This window comes from Polypterus senegalus, chromosome 7 (genome assembly GCF_016835505.1).
Source record: "Polypterus senegalus isolate Bchr_013 chromosome 7, ASM1683550v1, whole genome shotgun sequence".
Lineage (NCBI taxonomy): Eukaryota > Metazoa > Chordata > Cladistia > Polypteriformes > Polypteridae > Polypterus > Polypterus senegalus.
Window position 1 is genome coordinate 54,872,947 of NC_053160.1, and position 17,670 is coordinate 54,890,616.

A 17,670-nucleotide genomic window follows, 5' to 3' on the forward strand; every position below is an offset into this window, starting at 1 on the left:
ACAATGCAAAGAAACAGTCTGAAGGAATAAGTGATCAACCAAATATGAACCAGTTTAAATAAGAAAAGGCAACACAAGCTTTCCGCCATGTCATTGTACAATTTGTGTCTAAAGTGTGCCATGCTCAGAAGAAACAGCTAATGTTTATGGTACCAAAATAAAATGTTTTCTATTAACACACCACTGCATATTTCTAATGCTCGCATCCTATTTATGTATTCAGACTGGACCGTTCTTAATACCACAGGAAACTGTTGGGTGAAAAAAAGCTGGTGAAACTATGAGGATGACTTCTCTAAGAAGAGAGAACAATAAGCCTAAATTAAATTGATTACATGCTTTTTATTGAGGTATCTGATGTGGTAATTAACATAGATTTTGTAAATACTGTAACTGAAAAAACAGACAAGTTACCATATTATTTACTGTACAAAGTGTTCGGCATCAGATGTTAGCGTGTCTCTCTTCTTGATTAACAGAGACTTCTGGGGAACAAAATCTTAATAAGTACTTCATTTTGGAAATCCACTAAAACAAAATAATTAAACCACTCAAATTCTAACAGGAAAATAAACAAAGTGAAAAATTATGTGGAACCATATCAGTCTTAACCATGCTATAAAAGACAATAGAAGGCATGTGCCTATAACACAATGTCAGAGACTTAAGACATGTCCTTCAAATGTGAATGCAAACTCTTTTATTATATTTACAAAGGAGAATGACTAATTAGTAAAGTATGCATAACTATAGATCAGGGATCCTCAGGTTTGATCTTCTAGGGTTACAGTGGCTATAAGTGTTTGTTCCAACGCAATTATCAATTACAAGCAAATAATTGCTACTGAAACAAATTACTATTTAACAAACACTTTATACTTTTTTTGTTAGCTTACTCATTAAGATCCATTTAGTCTTAAAAAATTGAATTTTTAATTTTAATTTCTTATTTTCTTGATGAGCTGCCAATTAACAGTGAAATGCAAATGAAAAACAAACTAGCAGCTCATCAGTTATTCTGGTCCCATTTACATCTATGTGTGTTCATCATGAAACATCTGTTTTAATAAAATATTTTGAAAGAAAAGGAAGAGAAAAAAGTGAAGGACTGAGAATTAGTATATCTTTTGTGAGGCATAACTCATTTGTAATGTTATTCTCAGGAAAAAAAAAACCAATTTGAGAATGACTTGATGTTGCTGAATGAAATACTAACAAGCCATAGAATCAAATAAGTTCTCTAATCAGCAAGGATTAGGCTTTAATAAGCATTTGGATTGTAACAAAAATCTGCAGCCACTGTGACCCTTTAAGACCAAATGTAAGGGCCCCTCTAAAGACATTTATTAAAAAGCATCCATGTGAAATTCATACTAGATATTCATTTAAAGAAAATTATTAAATCCAACAAATTTTAGGCAAATAATTTTATTGCATTTATATTATTTTAAGCATTTTACAAACAAGTGACCTTCTGAGTAGATTTCAAAATAATTATATATGTAAAGTCATTTTCAGAAGCCATACCAACAGTAATTTTCAGCATGAGATTCAATCCGTAAAACGCTAAACTTTTGGGATATTTCTTTTACACTCTAGACCATGCATTTAATAAATATTCAAAAAGCTGCTACATTTAGAGTATTGTAGAGTATAGAGAGCATCCCATTGTTTGTGTGTTTCTCTTCAAGTATGCGACTGTTAGGTTAACTGGTGATTGATTGTACATGGACCTCAAGTGAACAGGTGAGTGAGTGGACCCTGTGATATGGTGGTGCCCCATCGCAGAGATGGTTCCTGCATTGTTCTTAATGCTACTGAGATAGGCTTCAAACCCTCCACAATCTTAAACTGCATTAACTGAGACAAAGAATGCAAATTTACTTTAAGAAATGAATGTTATATGCAGACATGTTTGCTCTGTGTCTGCATGTTTTTGTGTTTTGTATTGTCTCTCCACCTGCTTTAGTTTTCTCCTCACATCTCAGAGTTATTTTAAGTTACGTGATACCAGCAAGTGTGGGTGTACACATGCGTGAGCCCTGTGACACAAATGAATACCTAACCTTGTATTAATTTCATAGACCTTATTAGAAATAGGGCCACACTTTTCCTTCAAAACATTTTCAGACCTACATGGATTACTGTCATGCTGTCTGTAATGGGATACTGCACCATTTAACACAAAGAAAAGATTCTTTTTTTTTCGGGGTGAAGAAGATGCAAAGTAAACTTGCATTCTGCTCTCAGGAATTTCACAAAATGTTTCATGATTGGGTAGGCCACAGAAAGTATCTGAATTCATCCTGGTATTCATGAAGTCACTTGAATTTGTTCACCACTGTGTTGGGGTTTGGTAATTGCTATAATGGAAGGATGGGACATCATGACAGAGAAGTATTTGCACATGGTCCTGTAAATATTACTTTGCCGTTTTACAACCATGCGGATCAATAAATAGACCTAATAGTTCCAATGTCAATGCAGATCATACTCCCCCAGTACATTTAAAAGTTGGTATCAAACATTGGTAACAGACATTTTGGGTGGAAGACATCTTTTGGCCATCTCTAAATAGAAACCTGTTTGGATATAAAAGAAAGATCACACCTTAAGACATATTCCTTTTTTCTTTTGGTTACATGTTTGTTTTTGTTTTTTTTTAATGGCAGCTCTTCCATAAATTCTAAATTTACAAAGTAGTTTTTCATTGACAGTGGGTTACAGAGGTGCTGATTCAAATACAGTACGTGGTAGTTTATGAGGCTTTTATGTCTGTGGCATTTAACAACTGTTCTGTGAAGTGTTCATCTGTCAGTGTTGGGGTGTTTAGGTTTATGTGACCACTTGGCTTGTACAAATTTACCATAAGCTGTGTGACAGATTAAAGTGCTTGCTCGCACCCTTGTACCCTCAGACACCACGTCAGACACCAGATAAATGTCCAATTATTATTTATTATTATAATAATGTGCACAAAGCACGCTCCTCTCCACAATTCCCAATAAACAAACAATACTCAAATAACCAAATCCTCCAATCTCCCAGACGCTTAGCCACCTTGCCTCCCAACTCAGCTCGCCGTCTGGGAACTCCCACAGTCCTTTTATATCCTCCGACCCGGAAGTGTTCCCAATCCAACAGTCCACAAGTCCTTATTCCTTCCGGGTCAGGGTAAACAATACTTTTTCTCCCCCGGAAGCCCGTCACTCTTCCTATGACGAACTTCCGGGTCATAGGGCACGAAGAACTCTTCGGTCCTCCCTGCAGCTCCTCTCGTGGCCCCATGGCATCCAGCAGGGCGGTGCATAAAAACTCCATTGTCCATGATGCCCTGCTGGTGTTCTGGGGACCTCCATGCTGCAAGGAGGGCTCCACCTGGCAGCTTGGGGGTATTGGCCGGGGTACATGGCCGGCCATATCTTACAGCTGTTATTTTGGAGACTGTTCTCCTTGAAATGAGAAATTATTTTGCTGTTTGATGCACTATCTGCCTCTTTGTAATGATATTAATTGCTGCTCTCAAATGGTTTGAATGCTCCCTCTAGGGCAGATCCCACTGTGTCTTGCCAAGGAGAAACGTTAAGATTACATCAGGCAAGTATGGGGTGCACTGAATCTGGATGAAGAAGCACTATCTCCAGCTCAAACTGGCAAAGACAGACTTCCCTTTAATTCCTGCCAGTCAATCTTTAGAATACCCCATCTTTGTATCGCTTGGCTCATTACCGCTAACATCTGCCAAGACAGTATGCAACCTTGAGGTTGTGATCAATGACCACCTATCTTTCGCTGATCATGCTGTAACTGTCTCTTGTTCCAATTCAAAATGCACATTTTATGTTCAACCAGACAAGACAGGTACTCTAATGTTATTATGCTGGCTCCCTGTATCAACAAACATAAAAAACTTGAATCCGTGTTGCTTACCTACAGAGGAGTCAAAGGGTCAGCATTTATGTATATTAGGGTACTCAGTAGTCGGTTCCTTCTTGCCCAGTCAGGTCTGCTAGTGTCTAGTGATGATACCTCTGTGTGAAACCAAATCTCAATCTAGATTATTGTCATTTGCAGCTCCTAGCTGCATGAAGAAGCTGCCCACCTCCAACTAAACTGCTGACTCCTTTAATGTGTTTAGGAAGCATCTGAAGACTCTCTACTTCTGTGAATATGTGTTTGTTAATGACTTTGACAGGTTCTTAAATAACAAAAGATGAAATAGTCTTGTGTTATTGGTTTCAAGCTCTATGCTTGTGGTGATGAATTTAGTAACTTTGTACTGTAACACTTGTTCCCAAACAGACCTCCAAACATGTTTACTTGATTATTCTGACCTCTTTTGTAAGCCATTTTGGATAAAAGCATCTAATAAGAAAATAATGAAAAATGTAAATGTACTTAATAAGTAAACCCAGGATGTTCAGAATCATAAAAGGGAAGGAAATTAACCCCTCAGCTGTGTGATGTAACAAAGAAAGTGCAAGGATTTACTGTTGCCAAATTTCACCTTAAAAAATGGTCTTTCACTTCTCTTTTTGGTATGACTTTGCACTTGCTTATTTTATATAAAGGGTAGAGAAAAGGTACAGGGTGAATGAGAATTAAGGTCTATAAAGTTAAGCCTGCTTAAGTCACCTGCAAAAAAAAGTGCCACAGAAATGCAAACTTACACTGACAAATGTAAAACCCACAAGTACAAATATAAATTCTCATGAATAAAAATGTACATATTGCATGACCTTCATTTCCACCAAAATAGCACTTGATGTGTTTACTCACCCATCTGCAAACAAATACCCAAAAGACAAATAAAAGACCTTTTCCAAATTCCCTGCCCATATGTGCACTGCTCACTTATCACCAAAACTCTATTGCTCCATGAGACTTCTTTCTGACAGCTGGACTTTAAAGCCCAGGGATATATAGTGCACCACAGTGATTAAGGCTGATGCTCTTCTGTGATGAAGTAAAATGAAATGTACTCCAACATAAATAAGCAATTAACTGAAATATCTTGGGGAGACAACAGTTAATTAGCATGCAAAAACAACAGGGTTTTCTAGGATACATTACAGCGTGTCTCATTTTCAGAGCTTTACTAATCAGGAAAACCTTATTAAAAATGCAATTAACTGGAAAAAAAATCGTAATTGTAAAATAAAAACACTTAACATACTTTGATTTAACAAACCCTTGTCCAAAACATCATAGCACTCCAAGATTAATACACTCAGAAACACACAATTTGGTTGTCTATCTTCACATGAATGGCATGAGTATTTAGTACTGTAAGTGTAGTTTTTGAATACCAAATAAAGCTTTTATTTTAATCAGAAATCACCATGTCTATAGTGATGCTATGTTTCTTGAAAATAATTATATATTATGGGCCAGGTCATCTGTGTACATACTGTAAACTCTCTGTAACCAGTGAAAAGATTTTGATTACTCTTTCAATGCTCAACTGAGAAAAATGTCATGTTTTGAATGTGCATATTTGTATTTTTGCATAAAATACATTTCTACAAATTCATTACAGCATAATATAGTCACCAAAAATGATTTACTGTTAGACTGGCTAATAAATAGACACACATTAAAAACACCAAGAAGTCATGAGCTGGCATTTGTACCGCTCATTATTGGTTTGAAACTGGTTTTACAGCATAGCAAACAGCACACAATTTTAACAAGAATGTATTAAATCCAAGTGACTGAAACAGTAACAATATGACTCTAATTAAAGAAATCACTATTTAGGATTAGTAACTGGTCACTACTGGTCAACAACAAGTTCTTTCTAAGATTTTCAACCATAAAATCCTGTTTTTATTTTAAACTTTACAAAATGAAACAAAATTAACACCAAAGATAGGATACTCAGAAAGTGCTGTGCATATCAAGACAGCTAAAAGGCACGCCTTATTTGCACTCTTGGACGTCCCAAAAGTCAAATCCTGAATGTTGTCTCTCTCTAAAATCTCCAAAGAGGAACTAAATGAACTCAGTACTTCTCTGCACAGACGTTGGACACTACTCTAATTGCTTTTTTTATTTTGGTGCAAACAAGGAGGATATTTTATATACTGAAATCAATTATTACATGGAACTTTTTTTTTGTATATACATTGTAGGACCTCACATATACTGTATAGTGCTGTTTAAATGTTTTTTTCAGAGAGAATAATTTTTAACTAAACACATAACATTACAAAGAAAGGACCTAAAGGAAGAAATAACAAATTGTGGATAGTTGTTTATTTATTAAAGGCAGTTATGTATGCCCACATTCAGTGCACAGTATTAACTATCCTCTAGAAATCAATGATCAAAATAAATGACACAAGCATTAGCAGCAATAACTGAAATCAAATGTTATGTGTTGTTATTCTGGTCCATTTCTTCAGTTTCCCTTTCTTCAGATTAGTAAAATTTGTGGGTTGGGGCGATTTCACAGCACCTTAGTTACTTTTAGGACCAGATTTTGACTGTTGATCTCAAAACCCTCAATCATTCTGGCAGAAAACCTGTATAATCTAGCATGCCCTGATCTTCAGCTCACATATGATACATACTGCACATAACCACTTAATCCATGTTCTCACAACACGCAAGGTGGATAACAGACCTGGACAGGACTCAAGTCCAACACCTTGTACACCCCTACCCCTCACACACACACACACACACACACACACACACTAACTCACTCTGGGGTCAGCTTAAGAGTCACCAGTTAACTTAAACAGCACATCTTGGAATATAAGAACATCAGAAATTTGACAAATGAAGGGAGACCATTCACTCCACCAAGCTCATTTATTTAGCTAATAGCTAAGCTATCCCTTCTTAAAGGTTGTTAAGGTTTCGGCTTCAACTACATGTCTCAGTAATTTGTTCCAGATTGCCACAACTCTTTGCATAAAGAAGTGCTTCCTGGTTTTAGTCCTATATGCACCTCACTTAATTTCCACTGATGTCCGCAAGTACGTAATTCACTCTTAAGATGAAGGAATTCTGCTAGATCTACTTTATCAGTGCCTTCAAGGATTTTGAAGAACTGGAATAGGCCCAAATGCAGTCTCCTCTGCTCAAGACTAAACAGGTTTAATTTTCTGAGTCTGGCAAAGTATGACATGTTCTTAAATGGGAGCACAGGGTTACTCTCCTCTACACCATTTCAAGTGTTTTTTTTGTGAAGTGGTGCTCAGAGCTGCACACAGTACTCTACATGCAGTCTCACTAGTGTATTATCTAGTCAAACATAACGTCCCTTGATTTATACTTAACAGTGTTTATGGAATTATGAAAAAAAATTATTTGCCTTTTAACATGCTTCTGTACATCGCTTAAATGATGAAAACATGTCAACATATAAACCCCTAAATTATTTTCAGAGGTTTGCTTCCTGTCAGTGTAAGCTCTAGCTTTTTTGCTGCCCCAGGAAAAGGTGAAAATGTTGCACCCAAACTACAGTGTCTTGAAGTCACTTGCTATACACATAATGGCAGTGGTGGGCTGAAGTAAGCTAGTTTGAGGCTTTAATGCAAGTTGTGTATGGATGTCATATAAAAGATCAGGATTGGGGTGTGGGTTTCTCTTTCAGCAAGTCGACACTTGAGGGGGTGAGGGGGCGGTTGGCATGTAGTATATCTGCTGTTAATTACAGATAACTAACTGCAGCCCCAGGCAACTGCCTAGTTTGCCTGTATGATAGAGCTGGCCCTGCTTCCTGTTTAAAAATGTCTCCTGTCTAATATATAATTGGCAATCATTTTGCCCACATGTAGCACTTTGAACTTTCTTTTTACATTTAAAAACATTTTGTAAGAGTTTGCTCCGTTCTTTTTGAATTTTTCTGCTGCCTCACCAGGGTGTGCCATTTCACCAGCTTTTTTTTTCTTTCATCTGTGAATTACACATGTTAACTAATAATACCAGAATCAATGCAAGAAACCAAAAATAGTAAAGGTCCAAAGACAGACCCCCTGAGGGATTCTACTGATGACCTCACTAGATTTGGAGCATTTTCCTTTTTATCCCCTGTTGGTTATCCAAAGTGAGATCCGTTTTTGGAAGTTACCTCTGATACCTACAGCTTCTTAGTTTCAGGTTTAATGTTTGATGGGCAACTATCAACGGCTTTTTGAAAGTCTAAGTAAATTATGTCACATACTTTGTTTTTCCCCTCAAATAATTCACTTTATTCTTATAAAGTATATTTTCACTTAACTCTCAGTATACTATCAACTAATTACAAATCAAGTACAAAAAATCTTAAAACAAAAATGAGATGCAACAACAAATAAAACCACTAACATAACATCGAAATATAAAAATCTGTAGGCAAAAATACAGTGTTAACTATATTCTAGGTACAATAAGGTGAGAACTGGAAAAAAAAAAAAAATTTACTCTTTTCACTCCTCTGTCCATAATGCATTGCCTACAGCTCAATTGTTCATCCAGGTACTTTTAGATGGACTTCAACTAGGAATTTCTGTTATTAATAATTGGCAATGATTTTGGCCTTGCAGTTCTGCCATTGACACCACAAAGGTACTGCTGTAATTCCATTGTCAGCATAAAGATTTACAATGGATCTTCACTTCAGTTAACAATGTCTAATGTAGAAACTTATGTCTCATGCTCATAAAGAACAAAAACTAGCCAACCAGGTTAGATTTCTTTAACAACAAAAAAACTGTGTTATGGTGGATGTAATGTGCAAAGATTGCATCACTGCACCATTCAACAACTAATCTACTGTCCCTAAATAGTAAAAGTATAGATAATCAAGACAAAGATTAATATCTCTTTGCCCTACTACTATATAAGTTTGCTCCACTTTCTGCCAACAAGGACAGTGACTAAGAACTGGCATTTGCACTCCCTGTCAGAAGAAATTAGGCAACATCATCACACAAAAGGATGAAATTAGGTGAGTCCAGGAAATTTCCAGTCAAAACGTCCAATGCCTTTCTTCACAAATCCATGCAAACAACTGATGATGATCAACTTCAGTCAAAGGCACTGACCTGTGCTAAAAGGCAAATGGCCTTTTACTCCAAAGGGGCTAAGTAGTGCACTGATGTATGGTGGCAACAGAACTCATGCTGTAACAGAGTTTGGTGTGGGTGCATCAAAGTCCAGCGTCACTGAAAAAATTTGAGGCATGTAAGGCAGACAGGACACTCGGGTTACTGAATGGAAAAGTTACTTGAATAATAACCTTCAGCAGAAAAATTTATAACAAATAAAAGGGCACTGTGTGAGACCTCCAAATAACTGTCAAAACCAGACACTCCAATGTGTTTAAATGTTGTTTAAAACTTTTAGAAAAAGGAATCCCTGAAGTTATTGAGATGGCTGGACCTAGACAAAAACAAGTCTTGTTCAATAACCAGTATTTCTTCAAATGAGCATTTCAATTTGTATTCTATAAGGGGCACATGATTCCAGGAAATATGTTAACTATTTCATCAGCATTTCTGAAATTATAGATAGATGATATGTGCTCACTCCACCCCTGTTAAAACTGACTAAAACTTTTATGTTGTAACAACTTCAGCTCTTCTTCTCCCTTTGCACTGCATTCCTCTCTCGTTTAACCTTACCCTTATCTAAAAAATTTAATGTCTTGCTATATACTGTATATATATATATATATTAATTATTAGTTATATGTCATTTATTATTGCTACCACTGGCTACAGTTTACTTTATGAGAAAATGGTTTACATGTGATCATTTCCTCTCCTGAGAACAGAGGAAGTACACTCAAATAATAACTTCTTACCAACTCGGAGTGTGCGATATTTGTCGTCTACGATAATACCTTATTTGTTGTTTTAGTAATGTGCAAGTATATCACTTTGCAAAAACAACCAAAAACAAGCCTTAAGAGTCCACACATTCACCATCTCTTATAACCTAGCAGTATATACTGTACTAATAGTGATGTGCAATGAACAAACAAACTAATTCTTTTGGACTTGTCTTGGTCACTGAACAAATGTACTGGTTCAATGACATTAAAGAAAGAATCCTTTCAAGGCACCAGGCATGAGCAGTGCATGAAATATTTAATATTGCTTTCTGTTACAATCCAGAGCTATCATCGTAATTTCACTTAAATAGCTGCTGTCTTCAGTAAACAGCCTATCAATAAACTGTTTCAGCAAAATGGTCATGACGACAACTAGCCAATGACTGACTTGGTAGTTGACACCAAACACCTCCTACTGATCAGTTCACTCCGAGCGAGTGAATATGACCGCCTCCGTACACTGATTGAATGAACCAGTATGCCCCCTACTGATCTGGAGACATTCGTTCATGAACTGTAGACAAGAGACTCGCAGTACAGTACAATGAACTAGTTCACTGATGATATATGTATGGGAGATTGCATCAGAAAAGACTAGAAATTGCGGGATATTAACCCATAACTGAAAATAATTTTATTCAGACATATATCAATTTTCTCACAGTTTTATCATGATGTGTACAGTAAGGTTCTATTTGTATGTTTTTAATTAATTGTTGAAATTTTATTTTTTGTCAAAATTCAATAAAGAGTATTATTATTATGTGTGAATTTCTTATTTTGTTTCTTGCTTTTTATATATTTTTTATTGTTTGGTGGTTAAAGATGTTACACTGTTATGATACTATTCTAGATTTTAAACTATAATGTACAGTAGCTTGTTGTTGATTTTGAAGTGAACGAATTGGTGAGTCAAAGATTTGAATCACTTTGGTGAACTGAACGAAATTAATCGAATCACTGAAAAGAATCATTTTACACATCACATAGACTACTGGGCATATGTGCATGGTCAGCGCGCCACAAATGAAGCTAGCATAGCTGCCTAAAATTGAGTCAGCAAACCATGCTGGGGATAAATAGCCTTGTAATCTACATTGCTAGATTTAATTGCAAGACGTTCCCACTTGGTTTGATTTTGAAAAGAATGATGTTGCTTAAAAGTTGTCAATCTGCAAACTATTTCAGAAATTGTTTACCGTTAAAGACAGCTCGACATCTAACTTGTTTCACCATCTGCAAAGTGAAATTGATCTAGTACGGAGCCCCATGGTGTCAGGCAAGCAAAAGAAAAAAAAATCTATTCCAACGAATTATTAATCTCTTTGAATAAATTACACAATTCGTTCAAACAGACAATTTTTATTACAGTACCTGCCACCTAACCACACTGTGGTGGCACAAAAAGGGAGCAAAAGAGAAAAGAAAAAAAAAGCCTTTAAGCAGTTATTAAAAAAAAAAAAAAATGGAATTCAGAGAAGGTGAATATTTGCACAGTGCCACTGAAAAAGAGATCAAGAGGCACTTAATGATGCTTGAGGTGGACAGTGATGCAAATCCAATTGAGTGGTGGAAAACACAAGAAATATATTTTTGAAAAAGCAGCAGTGCATCACTGCCTTAAGCAGCCCTTCTGAGAGGGCTTTCAGCAACGGAAAAAAATGTTGTAACATGTAACCGTGCTGCTCTGAAGCCAGATGCTGTGGACAGACCGGTGTTTCTGTCACACAACTTGCTCTGTAGAAATTTACATTTGTTTTATTATTTCTGATATCTTTGTGCAAGATTGGACAGAACTTGAAGTTAGTAACTTGTTTAAAAATGTTATAGGTTTTGTTTTTTTTGTATCATTCTGCAGTATATGACAGAACCTGTTTACAAATGCTATAGTTTTTTCTCCTATGTGTTTGACAGATCTTTGGATTTTTATATTATAGAAAATTATGTTAGATTGTTGTTCTTGTTTGAATGCCACATAATTCACCCTGCAGCAGTGCAGTTTATTTGCATTCAAACTATAATGTCTATGCTCTGTAGTTCAGTTATGTTTGGTATTTTACTCCCTTTGGATTTACAGTATATCTTGTTTACATTAAGGGTAAGTGTCTGTTTAAAATGCTTTCATTATAATACTTTTGTTGGTCTTAGTGCAATCTTATTTTGTGTAAATCCTGTATGTCACTTTGAAATGGTTTACTCATACTTGAACTGTTTGATCTCAGTAATACTTTGACTAGTGATTTTAATATTTTTGTGTTATTTTACTTCAGTTTTAAGTAAATAAATAAGACCTGTTTTCCTTAACTGTTGTTCCATTAATCTGATTAGTAAACTACAATTAATATCCTATTAGTAAGACCAAAACAGATTAATAAGATTTTTACATGCATGTTTTTAAAGGATGCAAAATATCATCTAATTATCGTTATCAAAGTCCCAGAAAATATTGATATATTAGTTTTTGCCAATATCGTAAAACCCTATTACCAACAGTAAAATATAAGCTTTAAAATATAAAATATGTAATACAATAAAAGTTAAAAATATCTTAAGTAGTACATGCTTTCCAAAGAAAATACACTTAAGGTTACTTTTTTCATTTCCTTAACTACATTTTCATTACTCTCTTTCATTTTCTTGGACACCACTTTGATATTTGACAAATGAGGCCTTCATCTCTGGGGAAATGGAATCATGAAAATTAGAAAAAGATTTGTCACTAACATCACCACAGTAGTCAATGACAGTTGCCTGGACAATCTTGACATATTTCTGCAGGATACAACTTTTATGCAATGAACAAATACGGGGTTGTTTTTTGGCATGATCTGTGTCTTGTTGGTGCTCTTGTTTATCCCTTTGCTCTTTACGGTATATGTTTACTTAAGTACTGCAAATTGACTCTTTTCTGGGAATACTTTTGGGATTAAATATTTCTAGTAGTGTGTTTATTTCTCTGAGCAACGTTTAATATAAGGTATACGGTATATAAACATAGACAAACATTTTATCAGGTAATGTCTGTCTGACTCCCACAGTATTTAAACATCTCTTAATATCTATTTCTTTATCTAGTGTAGTTCTCTGAACTGAACCACGAAACTACAAACAAGCTGCAACATACAGACATACATCATCAATGTGATTTTGAAATTGTTAATTTATTTACTTTTGACACAAGAATAGTATTGCAAAAGTCTAGAATAAATGGCATAGCTCTTTCTGAATCAGGTAAGAATAACAGAGGTTGTGGAATACAAGGAACGTGGATTCAAGCTTTCTTATTCCCAATCCATTGAAATTGAGTGGCGCCTTGTACTGCTAATTATGTGCTGTTGCAGTCTGATCCTTCAGAGTTAACATGTAAATAGTCAGATCTGTAATATTCTTAACTAACAGCTTGCACCATCAGTCTTTATAACATACTTACAGATCTTATTTTACAAGACAAAAGATTACAAAAGTTACCAATGAGGTGTTGCTAGTTGCTGTTGATTTTGCAATGCAGCAACTATAGTACTTAAAAGTTGAATATATAAGGTGATCATTATTATTTAACATAAAATATATTAATATTCTTAAACTTGCTTAATGAAAGTCACAGTGTGGGAACAAGTTTTCTATTACTATATACTACTATAATACTATATATATGTTTGCCATGGCAATTGTTAACAAATCTGGTATGCCAACAAAAAAGCTATTTGGTCTGTGCTCATTTAAAATCAATAATAACCATAAAAGAAGCTCAATGTAAAATCAAACTAGTGGAACAAAATCTGTCTAACTAAACACAGTTGACTGTCCCTCACTAACAAGCACATAAACATTTCATAAATGATTTGAAATTTTGTATTTATTAAAAAGAATTAGAATTCTCAGTTGGCAGTAAACTAATGACATAATTGTTCTATATACACTTGAATGAAATGATGCTCTGTAGTATTTGTGAAAAATAGAGGTTGAATGTCTACTATTCCCTTTCTCAGCCCTATCATTCCTACTCACCCTTTCCTTTGCTAAATGAAACAGATGCATTTCTTTTTTTCTTTCAAATCTCAGGCAACAAATGGGAATGTACTTGCTCTGCTAGAATCTCACACCCTTCACTGGTCAAGGGTTGCATAAACAGGATTAATATCAACTAGAACAGATCTACAGTATTTTGGCTCAATCATCTGAAATAATCAAAGCAAACCATCTCACAAAAAAACTATCAAAATTGTGGTAGTTCAATTTGTATGAAAATAGAATGTTTAGAACAAGTAAAACATGAGTAAGGAATTATGCACTGTGCAGATTTTCATATACTAACAGCGGGGAGAGTACGGGGAAAGGATCACAGAAGACTTGCAGAAGACTTTAGTTGGCATACCAGTATGGGGCCCATGCAATCCATTTGAGAGACAGTAGGTCTTAGGACATAGCTGGAGAGATACAATTGCTAAACTCACATCGACATTCCAAGGAGAAAGAAGTCATGCATATTCTGAGATATTTAACTTTGAAATTTTCAATAGGTAGGCATGACATTAAAGAATTGTTAGGATCTCATTGCTCTACTGTTGTACAGTCACACTGTTCCTAACAGGAGGCTGAGGTAAACAGCCATCATAAGTCACTCCCATACCAGCATCTATTGTTCTAGTTGCATATCACTTATGAATGGTCATTCTGTGGCACCATAATCCACATTGGCTTTAGGTACAGAACTAGTGGTCATCAGTTCAAAAGCAGAAGTGTGAGTAATATCCACAGATCACCAGACATTAGTTCAGGTTGAAGATGTCTAACACCATTGCACATAAGATGAAGGTACAATAAGGACAATGTGTCAAGGGATGCTTACCCATCCAAGTTCCTACACTACTGTCAGACACATTACCCAATGATCCATAAAGGGCACTACATCTCAGCAGATGTTGGAAATAATTTATCTATGTACCCATCTCATCTTTCAACAATCCTTTTGTGGTGTTACTCCTATGAGCCTTCCAGATTGGTGCCGGTGAACACAACAGACTTACACCCTGGCAATCATTGCTAGCATTGTTTCACTGTCAGATATTTATAACTATTATCTTAATATACTGCAATAGGTCTCTACAAAGACAATATCTGGATCTTAACAATCATCTGTACAAATATAAAAATGTTTTGTAAAAGTGATGACAAAAAAGCCACTAATACCTGACTGGGTTCAGATGCTATGCTTTCATTTGGATCTTTATACATTGCCCTCTTGTGATTGTTCCAAGTGTAATGAACATGTACACCTAATCATATAAATACCAGTTTTTGTAGTAAATAACATTATATTTGTTACAAAATGTATACATAACATCTTTGCACAGACCTCTTCTACCAATTTATCAGTTTCAGGTTTTTCCAATGGCAGCTGGCTGATTGCAACTGCATAGAAAATGGTCCAAAATGCAGAAAGACTTTAATTTTCTGCAATAAGCATCAAGTATGGAGGTTAAAGGAATCAAAAAACCCTAAAGAACAGTACAGAATGCAGTAATTGGCTTATTATGAATGCCTACATAAATCTGTAATTAGAACAAAATGCTTAGATTATTTTTTAATTTATTTCTAGTACCATTGCTATTTGCACATACTATAAATAAAAGTGATGCAACAAAAAAAGGTACTATACAGACCCTTCTTCCAGAATCCAAATTGTGTTCCCACACTTATTCTTGTATTTTTTTTTTTTAAACTATCTGGACATCTCAGATTGAACACTATACTTAATGTCTGATAATGACACAGGTACAGGACGTTCAATTAAAGAGATTAAAATATTTCTGAGCAAAATCACATCTAAGTTGTGAAATTCATATACATCACTGAATAGAATAAAATCAAGTAATTCATAAGACAACATATTATAATCCAACAGTACTAAGACATTAGTTGATTGTCCAGTTTAAAGAAAGCATATGATATTTACAATGCAATTGGTGGACTTCATTTTAAATAAAAGAAAAAGGATATACCATTAACATCAAGACAAAAGCTTTAACCTTGTTAAGTACAGACAGGAAGCAACTCCCTTTATTCAATATACCATTTGCATGGCTCCAGAATCAGTAACAAATGCTTCCTGCAAGCTTAGAAAACAATCGATTCACTCCAGAAATACTTAAAATGACTGTGCTGTCAGCCAGAAATATAGGCCATGATAACCATCTCATTGTACTGCAAAACTTTGAAAAACAAAAAGCAGGACTTGCCAAAAGTAATCTGGATTGTATGGTCCACTTGCTTTCATTCTTACATTGTTCAGCTTAGATAGATATGTATAGACTCTACGCCTTGCAGCAATACTATTACCTTATGAGCAACTAGTTATATTACACAAATAATAATATTAAATAATAAAACTATTGTAGAACAGATAACCATAGAGAAATCAACATTTGCAGGAATTGTCAGTACTGTCAGGGGTTTACATGAAGACTAGGTCAATTTACGAGTTCTAGTTTTTCAGAAGATACAATAGAATTACAGTAATCAAACTAATGGAAAGCAAGATTTGTAACTGCCTGGCTTATGAAAGCTGCTAAAGGGAAGTCACCATATAAATATCACTATGACATTCAGCCAAAAACACAAAAGTATTTAATAATGGTATGGTGATTATGATTTTGTTGTTATTGTTAATGTCTGTGATACAGCAAGTACAGTAAAGGCAAGCACATTTCACAAAGCTGAGTTGTGAATGTAAAAAATGTGACATGAATAAACATTTGAATTAATGTTTTCTTTTGTATTGTATAATTGGTTTCTTGCAAGCTATGTTTTCTAGGCTAGACTAATTTACTGAGAATAAATTTGAGGTCTTAACAGTAAGTTCTTTGTTGTTAGTCCATGCTGTCTTAACTAAAAATGGAACTTCTAAATTGATAAGAAAGCAGCTGATGACTTGACTGAGTTCACTTCAGATTCAAAAGGTTAGTGACCACAATGCCATAGGTATTTCTCTTGGCATCTGCAAGATGTCCAGAAAACAATCCCTCCATCCACCCTCTATAAAACTTTCAAAATTAATTTCTGGGTAATTAGAGCAGGATGCTATCCTGAATACAAATCAAGGAAATACAAACCTTGGGGACACAAATCCATTTATACAATCCACAAATACTGTATACAAACTAAAACAGTTTAGAACTGGATGCAAGGAAAGATTAAAACAATTCACTAAAAGTCTAGAAATAAAGAAAATAAGAAACAATAACTTTCCCTGGGGATGTCTACAATGATTTGACTAAAGGCTGACAAATGGCAACAGGTACATCTTGAGATCTTGCTGCTTATAGCCAAGTAGTATTTCTGGATTTGTGACCTTGATAAAGGAAATGTAGGGCTCAAAGCTTTATACAAATTAAGTATTTGCATAGGACACTGAGACCTGGTGTTTCCAGGCACTATATCCAGCAACAACAAGTGTCTCTAAGGTAGTCATGACACTTGACTTTAAATGGCAGTATAAATGTTCCATTTGTCTGAAACAGTGACACAATACTGCTCTTTAAAATCCTTTACTTGTCTGACACTTTACAAATACTCTGATTATTCATGAACCCCTGTTATCTTCCTAATAAACCTATTGTTGGTTTACATTTGGGTTCTAGTCATGCAAAGCTGGTACCCTTCCAACTAAGATATCTATAATAGACACTCAACTACAGACTGCTTGGTACTCAGTTAAGTAAAAGTGCATATTGAGCAAACCAGCGTATGACTGACCATTCAGAAAAATCCAGGTACAAAAAAACTTCTTGTCTGATAAACTGAAAAGAGGATCCTTTAAACATGTGGTAGGCAGTAATAGT

At 35.1% G+C, this 17,670-nt stretch overlaps 1 protein-coding gene across 6 annotated transcripts in view; it reads right to left on the reverse strand.

The window, feature by feature from the left end:
• Nucleotides 1–17,670, reverse strand: part of mast4 (microtubule associated serine/threonine kinase family member 4) — a 454,258-nt gene that overhangs the window by 73,896 nt on the left and 362,692 nt on the right. The gene's annotated exons all lie outside the window — the stretch shown is intronic.